General features: G+C 40.2%; 1 protein-coding gene across 4 annotated transcripts in view; it reads left to right on the forward strand.

Moving 5' to 3' along the window:
* scramb1 (scramblase 1) overlaps positions 1 to 15268 on the forward strand; it is a 187764-nt gene that overhangs the window by 107575 nt on the left and 64921 nt on the right. The window contains exon 1 of one of the 4 annotated variants that reach the window (XM_067152273.2): positions 13838 to 13944. The exons of the other annotated variants lie outside the window; for them this stretch is intronic. The gene's annotated coding sequence lies outside the window, so the exon portion shown is untranslated. Of the gene's footprint in view, positions 1 to 13837; positions 13945 to 15268 lie in introns of those variants that run through there. 4 annotated transcript variants of the gene reach the window in all.

Here is a 15268-nt window from a genome sequence, read left to right on the forward strand (position 1 = left end):
GCGCCAATTTGTCCTCTTTATCTTCATATTGTGATCTTTCCTACCTTTAAAGACACCACTCAAATTTGTCTACTGATGTCATTCCATGCCATCTCTCCACTGACAGCTCGGAACATACCACTTATTACATGTTACAGACTTCATAATTATTCTGTATTGAAAGTTGTTATAACTTATATTAGTTACAATTTCTTATTATATCCACCTATTCATGTATACATGTATTCATGTATACATGTATTCATGTATTGAATAGGTGGATGTAATAACAAGAAATTGTAACTAATATTAGTAAGTTCAATACGGGCAAAAAACATGAAATTGTCGTATGCAACATACTACTTAGTCGAGCAACTCTTCTCCTTTCTCCCAAGTCTTCCCGGCCAACTTTGCAACATTTTTGTAACACACTCTTTTGTTGAAAATTACCCAGAACAAATCGAGCTGCTTTTCTTTGGATTTTTTCCAGTTCTTGAATCAAGTAATCCTGGTGATGGTCCTATACACTGGAACCACACTTTATCTGGGGTCTTACCAGAGACTTGTATGTCCTCTCCTTTACATCCTTACTACAACCCCTAAATACCCTCATAACCATATGCAGAGATCTGTACCCTTTATTTACAATCATATTTATGTGATTACCCCAATGAAGATTTTTCCCCAAAAAGAACTTTCACCCCATCAACACAGTAATTAAAACTGAGAGGACTTTCCCTATTTGTGAAACTCTCAACCTGATTTTTAACCCCAGTTATCATCATACCATTGCCTACTGTCCATCTCACAACCTTATCGAGGTCAGTTTGTAGTTGCTCACAATCTTGTAACTTATTTATTACTCGGTGCAGAATAAAATCATCTGAAAAAATCCCTATCTCTGATTCCACTTCTTTACACACGTCATTGATATGTATAAGAAAACGTACATACATACATACATACATACATACATACATTATCATTATAGACTGTTATGCCTTTCAGCGTTCAGTCTGCAAGCCTCTGAGAATTTACTAAACGTCGCCACAATCCTCGGTTTGCAACTAGTGTTGTGGCCTCATTTAGTTCTATACCTCTTATCTTTAAATCGTTAGAAACCGAGTCTAACCATCGTCGTCTTGGTCTCCCTCTACTTCTCTTACCCGCCATAACAGAGTCCATTATTCTCTTAGGTAACCTATCCTCCTCCATTCGCCTCACATGACCCCACCACCGAAGCTGGTTTATGCGTACAGCTTCATCCATCGAGTTCATTCCTAAATTAGCCTTTATCTCCTCATTCCGAGTACCATCCTGCCATTGTTCCCACCTGTTTGTACCAGCAATCATTCTTGCTACTTTCATGTCTTACTTCTAACTTATGAATAAGATATCCTGAGTCCACCCAGCTTTCGCTCCCGTAAAGCAAAGTTGGTCTGAAAACAGACCGATGTAAAGATAGTTTCGTCTGGGAGCTGACTTCCTTCTTACAGAATACTGCTGATCGCAACTGCGAGCTCACTGCATTAGTTTTACTACACCTTGATTCGATCTCACTTACTATATTACCATCCTGGGAGAACACACAACCTAAATACTTGAAATTATCGACCTGTTCTAGCTTTGTATCACCAATCTGACATTCAATTCTGTTGAATTTCTTACCTACTGACATCAATTTAATCTTCGAGGGGCTAATTTTCATACCATACTCATTGCACCTATTTTCAAGTTCCAGGATATTAGACTGCAGGCTTTCGGCACAGTCTGCCATTAAGACCAAGTCGTCAGCATAGGCCAAACTGCTTATTACATTTCCACCTAACTGAATCCCTCCCTGCCATTTTATACCTTTCAGCAGATGATCCATGTAAACTACGAACAGCAAAGGTGAAAGATTGTAGCCTTGTCTAACCCCTGTAAGTACCCTGAACCAAGAACTCATTCTACCATCAATTCTCACTGAAGCCCAATTGTCAACATAAATGCCTTTGATTGATTTTAATAATCTACCTTTAATTCCATAGTCCCCCAGTATGGCGAACATCTGTTCCCTCGGTACCCTGTCATATGCTTTCTCTAGATCTACGAAACATAAACACAACTGCCTTTTCCCCCGTAGCATTTTTCAATTACCTGGCGCATACTGAAAATCTGATCCTGACAGACTCTCTGTGGTCTGAAACCACACTGGTTTTCATCCAACTTCCTCTCAACGACTGATCGCACCCTCCCTTCCAAGATGCCAGTGAATACTTTGCCTGGTATACTAATCAATGAGATACCTCGATAGTTGTTGCAATCCTTCCTGTTCCCTTCCTTATAGATAAGTGCCATTACTGCTTTTGTCCAATCTGAAGGTACATTACCAACACTCCACGCTAATTTTACTATTCTATGAAGCCATTTCATCCCTGCCTTCCCACTATACTTCACCATTTCAGGTCTAATTTCATCTATTCCTGCTGCCTTATGACAATGGAGTTTATTTACTATCCTTTCCACTTCCTCAAGCATAATTTCACCAACATCATTTTCCTCCTCCCCATGAGCTTGGCTGTTTGCAACACCACCATGATGATTTCCTTTTACATTGAGAAGATGTTCAAAATATTCCCTCCACCTCTCCAGTGATTCCCTTGGATCTATTATGAGTTCACCTGAATTACTCAAAACATTGTTCATTTCCTTTTTCCCTCCCTTCCTAAGATTCTTTATTACTGTCCAGAAAGGTTTTCCTGCTGCTTGACCTAGCCTTTCCAGGTTATTACCAAAATCTTCCCATGACTGCTTTTTGGATTCAACAACTATTTGTTTCGCTCTGTTTCTTTCATCTACGTACAAATCCCTGTCTGCCTCAGCCCTTGTTTGGAGTCATTTCTGATAAGCCTTCTTTTTACGTTTACAAGCTGCTCTCACTTCATCATTCCACCAAGATGTTCGTCTTTTCCCATCTTTACACACAGTTGTTCCTAGGCATTCCCTTGCTGTTTCTACTACAGCATCCCTGTATGCCACCCATTCACTTTCTATATCCTGAACCTGCTTACTGTCTACTGTTCGAAACTTCTCACTAATCATATTAATGTACTTCTGTCTAATTTCCTCGTCCTGGAGATTTTCTACCCTTATTCGTTTGCAGACAGATTTCACTTTCTCTACCCTAGGCCTAGAGATACTTAGTTCACTACAGATCAGATAGTGGTCTGTATCATCGAAAAATCCGCGAAAAACTCGTACATTCCTAACAGATTTCCTGAATTCAAAGTCTGTTAAGATATAGTCTATTATGGATCTGGTACCCCTAGCCTCCCATGTGTAGCGGTGAATAGCCTTATGCTTGAAGAATGTATTCGTAACAGCTAAACCCATACTAGCACAGAAGTCCAGCAAACACTTCCCATTCCCATTAGCTTCCATATCTTCCCCACATTTACCAATCACCCTTTCGTATCCTTCAGTTCTATTCCCAACTCTCGCATTGAAATCGCCCATTAGCACTATTCTATCCTTACTGTTGACCCTGACCACGATGTCACTCAATCCTTCATAAAACTTGTCCACTTCATCCTCATCTGCACCCTCACATGGTGAATACACGGACACAATTCTAGTCCTAATTCCTGCAACTGACAAATCTACCCACATCATTCGCTCATTTACGTGCCTAACAGAAACTATGTTGCGTGCAATGGTATTCCTGATAAAACGTAAAGGTCCAATAATACTGCCATGAAGCATTCGCCTCTTAATTATTACAGGGACCGGGCGAGTTGGCCATGCAGTCAGGAGCGCGCCGGGAGCTTGCATCCGGGAGATAGTGGGTTTGAACCCCATTGTCGGCAGCCCTGAAGATGGTTTTCCGTGGTTTCCCATTTTCACACCAGGCAAATGTTGGGGCTGTACCTTAATTATGGCCATGGTCGCTTTCTTCCCATTCCTAGGCCTTTCCTATCTCATCGTCGCCATAAGACCTATGAGTCAGTGCGACGTAAAATGATTACAGGGACAGATAGAGCTTTACTTTAACTATACATTTTGTACTCTTCATGGTAATTTGCACTAGTCTTACAAGCTTAGCCAGGAACTCCATATACATCATTGTTTGATACAGTTTCCTCCTTTTTACATTATCGTAAGCCTGCTAGAAATCCACAAACAGCAGGTGTACCTCCACATTATACTGTATTCATAGCACTTCTCCATTACTTGCCTAACAGTGAAGATGTGATCTGTTGTTGATGTATCCTGTCAAAAGCCACTCTGGTCAATCAGTGGAGCGAGACTTGTAGACATAACCTTGGCTAAAACCTTATAAACCACACTAAGCAAAGATATACCTCTATAATTTTCAGTTTGCTTTAACTTTCTGATGAATTGGACAACTAATTGCTCAGCTCCATTGCTACAGCATTTGTTTTGCTTCCCACACTTCAAACAGGTGAAAAAAATGTATCAGCTGTTTGCTGCCATATTTGCTCATTTCAGCTGAAATACCTCCTGGAGCCTTAGTATTCTTCAAGTACTTAATTGTCATCCTGACTTTTCCTATTAGTGGTACAGGTGCCTTTTTTAAATCTGGGCTGGGATCCTACCAAAGCTATCCATCCTCTTCTTCATCTTGTTCCGGTGTCACAGTCTCTGTGGCAACATTCAGTAGTTCACTGAAATTTTTAGCTCATCAGTCAAGAATCTGGTCTTTTCACCAATCATATTTCCTTCTTTATCCTTACAAAATACAGTGTGTGGTTGAGAGCCTTTCTGTAAGTCCTATAGAACTTTTCCACTTCTTGTCTGTGATGTTGTTCCTCCAGTGTATTTCATCAGTAGTTTCTTGCAAAAAATCCCTTGTTAACCCCACCCCCACCCCACCCCCCACTTTCCTCCAATGTTTTCCACTACCCAGCCTGGATACATATCGTTTAGCAGTTTCCTTATGTTTCAATTTTGAGACAGGTCCCTCTCTGTCTTGTAGCAGATCTGTAGACTGTAATAGATTGCCTGTATTTCACTCATGCTGTATAATGGTCCAAATCACATTTAGCTTCTCTACAACTGTCAGGATATAGGATATCAGATATCAGCCGGGCTGAGTGGCTCAGACAGTTGAGGCGCTGGCCTTCTGGCCCTAACTTGGCAGGTTCGATCCTGGCTCAGTCTGGTGGTATTTGAAGGTGCTCAAATACGTTAGCCTCATGTCAGTAGATTTACTGGCACGGAAAAGAACTCCTGCGGGACTAAATTCCAGCACCTTGAGTCTCCATAAACCATAAAAATGTAGTTGGTGGGATGTAAAGCCAATAACATTATTGATTTAAGGTGCTACCATCTAGTGAGTACCAAGTGGTTTTTTTTAATATTCATTCTCTGATACCATGTGCTCTTCACCACCATTGACTTTCCTGTGGCAAAATTAATTAGCCTCTGTTAATTATCATCTGACACATCATGTAAGCTTTCCTTTCCAGTTATTGTTTTCCTATAGGCTTCTTATTTGCTCACTTTAGCATTGAAATCTCTAAGTATCTTGTTTTGGGATGCATTCCATTTCTTTTTCCAGTTGCCTATAGAACATATCTTTCTCTTCATCCTCAGTGTTACCTGTAGGCACGCACGCGCGCGCGCATACACACACAATACTAAAAAACATGTGCCTTCAATCTTAGAGCATGTATATTTTTTCATTTAAAAGCTTAAAATTCAGAATCGCTGACATACCGGTATCTGTTATTGACAAGAAAGTCTCCTCCTATTGTACCTCTAAAGCTCCTCGACTATGCAGAATTGTGTATTTACCACTTCTCAAAACATCCTTTCCTTTTCGCCTGACTCTGTGAATCACTGCCATTCCAATATTGTATTTCTCCATTTCTTGTTTCAGATCGTTTTAGAGTTCCTGATTTATTCAAGGTTCATACATATTTCCATCTCCTTGTATGGGACATGAACCAGATCATCAAGTCTTTTGAGTTTCATAACAATTTGTTTTTCCGCTATGGGGTTATTAGCCTCATAATCAACCCCCAGTCTGGATGACAGGGTATCCATCTTAGTCTGGCTATCACCTTTGACCTATCTGTCTTGTTTCCGTGGTTTCCCATTTTCATACCAGGCAAATGCTGGGGCTGTACCTTAATTAAGGCCACGGCCGCTTCCTTCCAACTCCTAGGCCTTTCCTATCCCATCGTCGCCATAAGTCCTAATTGTGTCGGTGCGACGTAAAGCCCCTAGCAAAAAAAAAAAAAATATATCTGTCTTGCAAGATCCTGCCAGGAGTTTATGCTTCCACTGGTCTAGCTGTCAGGATCACTTAGGTACACAAGCTCCCACATCTCAAGATGAAGATACATTCATTTAATTGTTTTACACATTACACCACTACAAGGTAACTGTGGTATAGTATAGACTTCTTTGCTTGTAAATAAAATTCAGTTTACATTTTTACATTACCTGTAGAATCCAGTTCAAGGAGTTGGACTCCTCACAATGAATGTTCAAGCTAGCAAGCCGGTTTAGGCTTAGAAGTTAATGTTGACATTAGGTAGGTTATCAGTCTTCTCAAATTCAAAAAAAACCTTTATGCTCTAGAATTTAATGTTGTTGTTTGAGTCATCAGTCCAGAGACTGGTTTGATGCAGCCTTCCATGCCACCCTATCCTGTGCTAAACTTTTCATTTCTACGTAACTATCGTATCCTACATCTGCTCTAATCTGCTTGTCATATTCATACCTTGGTCTACCCCTACCGTTCTTACCACCTACACTTCCTTCAAAAACCAACTGAACAAGTCCTGGGTGTCTTAAGATGTGTCCTATCATTCTATCTCTTCTTCTCGTCAAATTTAGCCAAATCGATCTCTCACCAATTCAATTCAGTATCTCTTCATTCGTGATTTGATTTATCCATCTCACCTTCAGCATTCTTCTGTAACACCACATTTCAAAAGCTTCTATTCCCTTTCGTTCTGAGATAGTTATCGTCCATGATACACTTCCATACAATGCAACATTCCACACGAAAGTCTTCAAAAACATCTTTCTAATTCCTATATCAATGTTTGAAGTGAGCAAATTTCTTTTCTTAAGAAAGCTCTTCCTTGCTTGTGCTAGTCTGCATTTTATGTCCTTACTTCTGCCATCGTTAGTTATTTTACTACCCAAGTAACAATATTCATCTACTTCCTTTAAGACTTCATTTCCTAATCTAATATTTCCTACATCACCTGCCTTCACTCGACTGCACTCCATTACTTTTGTTTTGGACTTATTTATTTTCATCTTGTACTCCTTACCCAAGACTTCTTCCATACCATTCAGCAACTTCTCGAGATCTTCTGCAGTCTCAGATAAAATAACAATATCATTGGCAAATCTCAAGGTTTTGATTTCCTCTCCTTGGACTGTGATTACCTTTCCAAATTTCTCTTTGATTTCCTTTACTGCCTGTTCTATGTAAACATTGAAAAGGAGAGGGGACAAACTGCAGTCTTGCCTCACTCCTTTCTGGATTGCTGCTTCTTTCTCAAAGCCCTCGATTCTTATCACTGCAGACTGATTTTTATACAGATTGTAGATAATTCTTCGTTCTCGGTATCTGATCCCTATCATCTTCAGAATCATAAATAGCTTGGTCCAATCAACATTATCGAATGCCTTTTCTAGATCTACGAATGCCATGTACGTGGGCTTGTCCTTCTTGATTCGATCCTCTAAGATCAGACGTAAAGTCAGGATTGCTTCACGTGTTCCTACATTTCTTCTGAAGCCAAATTGATCTTCTCCCAACTCAGCTTCAACTTGTTTTTCCATTCTTCTGTAAATATGTGTTAATATTTTGCAGGCATGAGATACTAAACTAATGGTGCGGTAGTTTTCACACCTGTCAGCACCGGCTTTCTTGGGAATAGGTATAACAACATTCTTCCGAAAATCGGATGGGACCTCCTGTCTCATACATCTTGCACACTAAATGAAATAACCTTGCCATGCTGGTTTCTCCTAAGGCAGTAATTCAGAGGGAATGTCATCAATTCCAGCTGCCTTGTTCCTATTGAGGTCACTCACAGCTCTGTCAAACTCTGACCTCAAAATTGGGTCTCCCATTTCATCAGCATCAACAGCCTCTTCATGTTCCAGAACCAAATTATCAACATCTTTACCTTGATACAACTGTTGGATGTGCTCCTGCCATCTTTCTGCTTTGTCTTCTTTCCCTAGAAGTGGCTTTCCATCTGAGCTCTTAATATTCATACACCTAGATTTCCTTTCTCCAAAGGTTTCCTTGATTTTCCTGTATGCAGCATCTACCTTTCCCATGACCATACAGCCTTCGACATCCTTGCACTTCTCCTTCAGCCATTCTTCCTTAGCTACCTTGCTGCACTTTCTATCCACTTGATTCTTTAATCGCCTGTATTCTTTTCTGCCCTCTTCATTTCTAGCATTCTTGTATTTTCGTCCATCAATCAGGTCTAATATCTCCTGAGTTATCCACTGATTCTTAGTTGATCTTTTCTTCCTTCCTAACATTTCTTCAGCAGCCCTACTGACTTCATTTTTCATGACTCTCCACTCTTCCTCTATAGTGTTTCCTTCAGCCTTTTCATTTAGTCCTTGTGCAACATGTTCCTTGAAACAATCCCTCACACTCTTTTCTTTCAACTTGTCTAGATCCCATCTTTTTGCATTCTTTCCTTTCTTCAATTTCTTCAACTTCAGATGGCATTTCATGACCAACAAGTTGTGGTCAGAGTCCACGTCTGCTCCTGGGAAAGTTTTGCAATCCAACACCTGGTTTCTGAATCTCTGCCTAATCATAATGAAGTCTATTTGATACCTTCCAGTGTCTCCAGGTCTCGTCCACGTATACAGCCGTCGTTTGTGGTGTTTGAACTAAGTATTGGCAAGGACTAAATTATGATCAGTGCAGAATTCAACCAGCCGACTTCCTCTTTCGTTCCTTTGTCCCAATCCAAATTCTCCTACTGTACTACCTACTCTTCCTTGGCCTACCACTGCATTCCAGTCTCCCATCACAATTAGATTCTCATCACCTTTTACATATTGTATTAAATCTTCTATCTCCTCATATATTCTTTTGATTTCATCATCATCCGCTGAACTAGTAGGCATATAGACCTGCACTATTGTGGTGGGCATTGGTTTGGTGTCTATCTTGACGACAATAATTCTTTCACTATGCTGGTCGTTGTAGCTTATCCGCTGCCCTATTTTCTTATTCATTATTAAACCAACTCCTGCATTTCCCGTTTGATTTTGTGTTGATAATTCGGTAGTCGCCTGACCAAAAATCTTGTTCTTCCTGCCAACGTACTTCACTTATACCAACTACATCTAATTTTAGCCTATCCATCTCCGTTTTCAGATTCTCTAACCTACCACAACGATTCAAACGTCTAACATTCCACGCTCCGACTCGCAGAATGTCAGTATCCATCTTCCTGATGATCGCCCCCTCTCGTGTAGTCCCCACGCGGAGATCCGAATGGGGGACTAGTTTACCTCCAGAATATTTTACCCGGGAGGAAGCCATCATCAGTACCTCATTCATACAGAGAGAGCTGCATGTCCTCGGGAGTTAGTTACAGCTGTAGTTTCCCGTTGCTTTCAGCCGTGTAGCAGTATCAACACAGCTAAGCCATGTTGAGTATTATTACAAGGCCATATCAGTCTATCATCTAGACTGCCGCCCTTGCAACTACCGAAAGGCTGCTACCCCCCTTTCGATGAACCATTCGTTAGTCTGGTCTCTCAACAGATACCCATCCAATGTGGTTGCACCTGCGGCTCGGCTATCTGCATCATTGGGACACGCAAGCCTCCCCACCGCGGCAAGGTCACATGGTTCGCAGAGGAGGAGACTTTAATATAGGCATCATAAGTAGGATTCGACAAACGTGAACAACTCTGGAAGTATGATCTTCATTTCCAGGCTTTCCAAGTTCCAGATGTCACTCTGAGAATACTTTTTTGCTTTCAGTTTATTTCATTTACTTAACTCTCTAGTTTTGGGGGCCTGAAGAAATCTGGGCCTCATAGAAGTAGCAGTCCTGTTAACAAAATTTCAATTGTCTGGGAACAAAACGTTAGTTAGATGTGCAGGATTTTAGTGCAGCATTTGGTGACCACTGAGCAAAGTTATCCTTACATTATTTAAAGACATGTGAATACACATTTAGTCCACTGCTAGTCCAGATTTTTGGTTGTTTTCTTGTTGTAACTACTAACTTTGTTGTATGTGGTGTTGCAAAATGAAATTGAGGTCTTAATGTAATAGGATATATTTTAAGTATAGAAAGTAGAGGATGTGTTCAGTAATGTAAATCAATTATTTTCACGAGTTCATTAAGGGAAACTTCGGGAACATTTCTTGATGTGAATCTCTCTGTTGGAACATTCTTCCTCTTTTAGTACCTTCTCCATTATTGGAGGTTGGCCACAATCACAACCAAATCTGCATGGTGTTCACCTGTCCTCATTTTTCCAATCAAATCTAGTCCTGTCCTGTCTCGCAAGTTCCTCAGCCACGAGTATTTTTGTCGACCGCAACCTCGGCATCTATCAGTTTTACCCTGTATCATCAATTTTATGAGGTTGTACGTATCATTCTTCATAATATGCCTGAGGTAAGTTGTCTTTCTCTTCTTGATTGTACACACCAACATTCTTTCCCTCAGTATGCAGCTGAGTACGACAGCATTGGAGACATAGTCGTCTACGAGATCCATAACATCCTTCAGAAAACCCACATCTCAAAATTTATTCTCCTCATGGTGTTACATTTCAGAGTCCCATGTTTCAGCTCCATACAGAAGCATTGAATATACATAGTATCTGATGAAGTTGTGACATGTCTCCCAACTGAGGCTTCTGTTACACAGTAGATTCCTCATTTCCAGGAAGCTTAGCATGGCCCATTTCCATTCGTACATGGATCTCGAAATCCCTGTCCAAGTCCTCAGTAATTCATCTGCAAGATACTTAAACTTCCATACTTGTTCAACTTGTTTCCCTTAACTGTTTATAAGAATGTGTATGTTATGAGCTCTAGTAATGTCCATCATCTTTGTCTTGTCTCTGTTAATTTTGAGTCCTAGTTTATCCCCTTCTTCTACAAGTCTCTCTACCAGATACTGAAGACCCTCAGTATTGTCAGCCTCGATGAGTTAGGAAGATTTCTAGGTAAGCGTTCAAAAAATCAATTCTACTGATGTAAAGTTTGACATTGGAAGTATTTTCTTCCAAAATAGATGATGTCTAAACTCTCCTCAAAAAGTTGAAAATATTCTTGAGATGCTTACCATGCCTTCAAATGAGAAAACTAGCTTAGACGTGTATTCAGGATGAAAATGTGGAGACTTAAATTTGTATTTAAAGGAGCTGTCTTGGACAAAATACACACTTTTAGGTACATATTTGTAATGCAGTATCCTCAGTCCAAGAGTTTACAACATAACAATTACTTAAACACTGACGGTCTCTCCCACTTACAAATCACTGCCTATTTCCGTGGTGTATGAATTATGCTCATGTGAATAACTTGACATGCATAATTATAATCTGATACAATGACTTATGTTCAAATATATCACTGACTAGGGAGTATTTACTTTGGAAAGCTTGTCAGTTTTCTTGCGAATATGGACATAGAAGTAAATGTAATAATTTTGATGATGCTTTTCATACGAAGAAAGAACAGGCATTGAAATGAGATGATTTTGGGTCCATTCCTTGGTTTTAGAAAGCCCTGACTGAGGACTATTTCACACTATATGATGATCTACAAAAGGTTGGTGAAAAGTTTCTTCATATTTTCACATGTCTGAACATTCATTTCATTCTCAGTGGATTCCTATGCACTCTTGCTGCTGTAGTCATTCTGCCTAAAATCCTATTTGCAGGCATCTTTTCAGTCTGTGATGAAATCTTCCATATTGAAGTTTTCCTGACGTTGCTTTGTTGAAAGGCATTATCTCAAGGGTCTTTGATGTAAACAGCCAATCTCGTTACCTTTCAAGCAGAGAATAGAGAATAGTGGTATTAGAGTACACAGAGGGTGGTAAAAAATCTGCCCATTAGCAGAGCTACTTTTGCGCCATGTACGCAGTACTAAAATGGACGTATGGCTACAGCCTCATGTGAAACCTACAGCATATTTCCTGGCACTGCAATGAGTATCATCACTCTCTGCAGCCGCCACCAGTGATGAAGCCAACTACTCAAGACTTCCTGCATTGCTAGTGTTCTGTCATCATGGTTTCGTGTGAAAGCCCTAATTTATCTCTAGTATTCACAAACGGCAGTGATTCGTAGCAGCAGCAGCACCACTATATGCCCTCGTCTGAAGTGGGCTTAAGGATATTGTTTCCATTCCACTGGTTTTCATTATATATATTCCTAGCTCTTTCAAGACATTTTTGCTTCTTATATGATCAAGCAGGGTGTACCCACCTTTCCTCCTGATGGATCATTTGTTTCTTGAGCAACTGTACATATAAGAAGAACGATTATAAAAACTGATGTAAGGTCTATTTCTGTGAAATTGCCACCAAGTACAATAAAATTTACTGGATAAATGAATAACCTTGTTGCCTCATACAGTCTCGTGCTGGCATTTTCTTAATTTTTCTAGGTTTTCTTAACCTCTCAGAGTATTGTATTCAGTATTAATATACAAGGCTTGAAACAGCATGGATGGGAGGTGCACGAGGTGGTTCACTGCGTCTGTACCGATGACTCTAATCGGAGGGCAGACTTCGTAGCCATCAACAGAGAGGACATTAAAGCGATGGTCTTGGATCCCACCATTCGCTTTGAAAAGGACCTGGATCAGGCTTGGGATGTGGACCTAGAAAAGCAAGCTATTTATGTTCCATGCTTGCCTTACCTTTCATCTAAGTATAAAATACCTTTCGATCGGTGGATTGTCAGAGGCCTGCTATTCGGAGCAAGAGGCGCCCTCCCTAGTCAGACATCGAACTTCGTACAAGACTTGAAAGTTCCATTCTGCGAGTTAGAAAAAGTAGTAATACAGATACTGAGGGACTCGCTGCAAATCATTCACTTCCATCTGTACCTGAGAACGTGATTGACATTCCTCCCCCATTAACCCTGGGAAAAAAGAAGATAACAGCTTCAACGATAAAATTGATATTTTTAAACTCCATTGAAATTGAAACTGTATTCCAGATCCAAATGGTCACCCTCATTCGAGGACGGATGATTTATTTCTTTAATAAATCTCTCTCTCTTGGGTATCCAGCTAGAATCCATTCTGACTTGTTCACCTACAAAACATTAGGGCAACTTACTTTCTGACTTACCCTCTTACTTTCAGTTGGTTCACATGGTGTTCAAATTCTATACTGAGGCACTGTTACAGCAATTAGCGGGTGATCACTGGTTTACTTTGATCATAAATTGGAATATGACTGTAAATTATACAAATCCAATTTGCTTTGTCTTAAACTTGCTTGTAAAATTGGAAGATATAAGAAACTTCATTCAGCTCAATATGTGAAACTTGACATGTCTTAGTTGAGAATGCTACATCTTTAGAGCAATACTATTGCATAATTTATGTTGAAAGTCATTTTAATTCATAGGAAAAAATAAAACCAGTGTTGTATTTTGGTATACTGCTCCTTTAAATCTAGCGAGTACCAAGAAACTGTGGAATTGTTGTTTGAAATGGTAACTCATAATCATTTGGAACTTGAAGCGTATTAGAACCCATGTTCAAATGAAGTGTTCCACTGTTATGAATTAATTTTATTCTGAAATTTTGCCTTAAAACCAATTCTGATGTTGTTTGTAATTATTAGCTGGCAGAGTATGATATCTAGCAAGCTGCATTTGAGAGTGGGACCCAATGGAATGACATACGTACTCAGTGATGATTTACTGCACTCTGGTGGGCTGATATCTCTCTAGGGAGTTTAGGTCAGTGTCATTGGTCAAAGGAATTTATTTTAATGACTTTTATAGGTGAAGCTTTATGTTCTGTTGAGCTTGTGTGATGGGACATTGTTTTGGTATTACATGCTGTAAATTGTGCAGGTGATACTTGTACTATTTTGTAAAATCCTATTTTCTAGCTTATGTTATGTGTAACTTAAGACTGGACTTGAAGAGAGCTAATTTGGGTCCTCACATAGAAGACTTTTAGCTGTGGAAAGTTGGTTTGCAGATCACAAGAAATAGCAATACGTATGAAGAGCATACTATATTGTTTTACACTTCATTTTTTTCTACCCAAATATAGTACATTACACATTAGTTGTTACGACCACCTTCTCAACATAATCTCCTTATAACTGTATGCACTCTTGCCATCGATATGTCTCTCCAGACCTCCCTGAAACCATTCTTTCGGAGTGCTGCGTACCCATGCCTTGACAGCTGTGTCCAGTTCTGCAAAATCTGCAAAACGGCGACCACACAGAGGTTTCTTTATGCTCCCAACCAACTAACGGCACTGTTTGACATTTCTTTGGTGGTGGCTCATGGTAATGGAGCCATGTCTCATCACCAGTCACAAGCCTAGCCATGAAGTCGGCTGGATCTTGATCATAGCGTTCCAAAAGTTCTCTGTACACGTCCACACGCCTCTGCTTTTCATCTGCAGACAAGAGTCTAGGCACCCATGTGGATGACACCTTCCCCAACTGTAAGTGGCCGTGCATGATCCTCAGCAGGGTGTTTTGGCTAATTCCTGTGGGTGACTCCATTTCCATAAGTGTGATGCATTTGTTACGTTAGATGGCCTGTTGGACCCAGGCAATGTTGGCTGGTGTTGACACTGTCACATTCCTTCCAGAAATGGTTCCCTTGTCCACCAATCTGCGCCCTATTTCCCAGTTGTAAACTGTTTTCCGTGACGACACATGTTCTCCACAGACTGCCACCAAGCGCCGATGAATTTCTGCAGTAGTCATGCCTTCTTTCCATAGAAAACAAGTCGTTTAGTACTGTCACTGACGGTTGCTTTCCATGTTGTCTGCTCCTACGCTGACAGTGTTGTTATGAAATGGCTATGACTAGTACATTCGTTGGCCCGTGTGCGTGTGCTGCTAATAAACTGTGCAACAAGACACTAGTTACACGTCACCACCCTCAAAAGTGAATTGTAAACCATACCCGGACGTACAAAAAATAAAGTGTAAAACAATATAGTATGCCCCTCGTAGTTTCGAACCACCTAGTTGTTTACCAATGCTTGCATATAGTGTCAAACATCCCTGTAGTGCACATGCAGTAACGACAT

Source organism: Anabrus simplex, chromosome 8, assembly GCF_040414725.1.
Source record: "Anabrus simplex isolate iqAnaSimp1 chromosome 8, ASM4041472v1, whole genome shotgun sequence".
NCBI classification, from domain to species: Eukaryota; Metazoa; Arthropoda; class Insecta; order Orthoptera; family Tettigoniidae; genus Anabrus; species Anabrus simplex.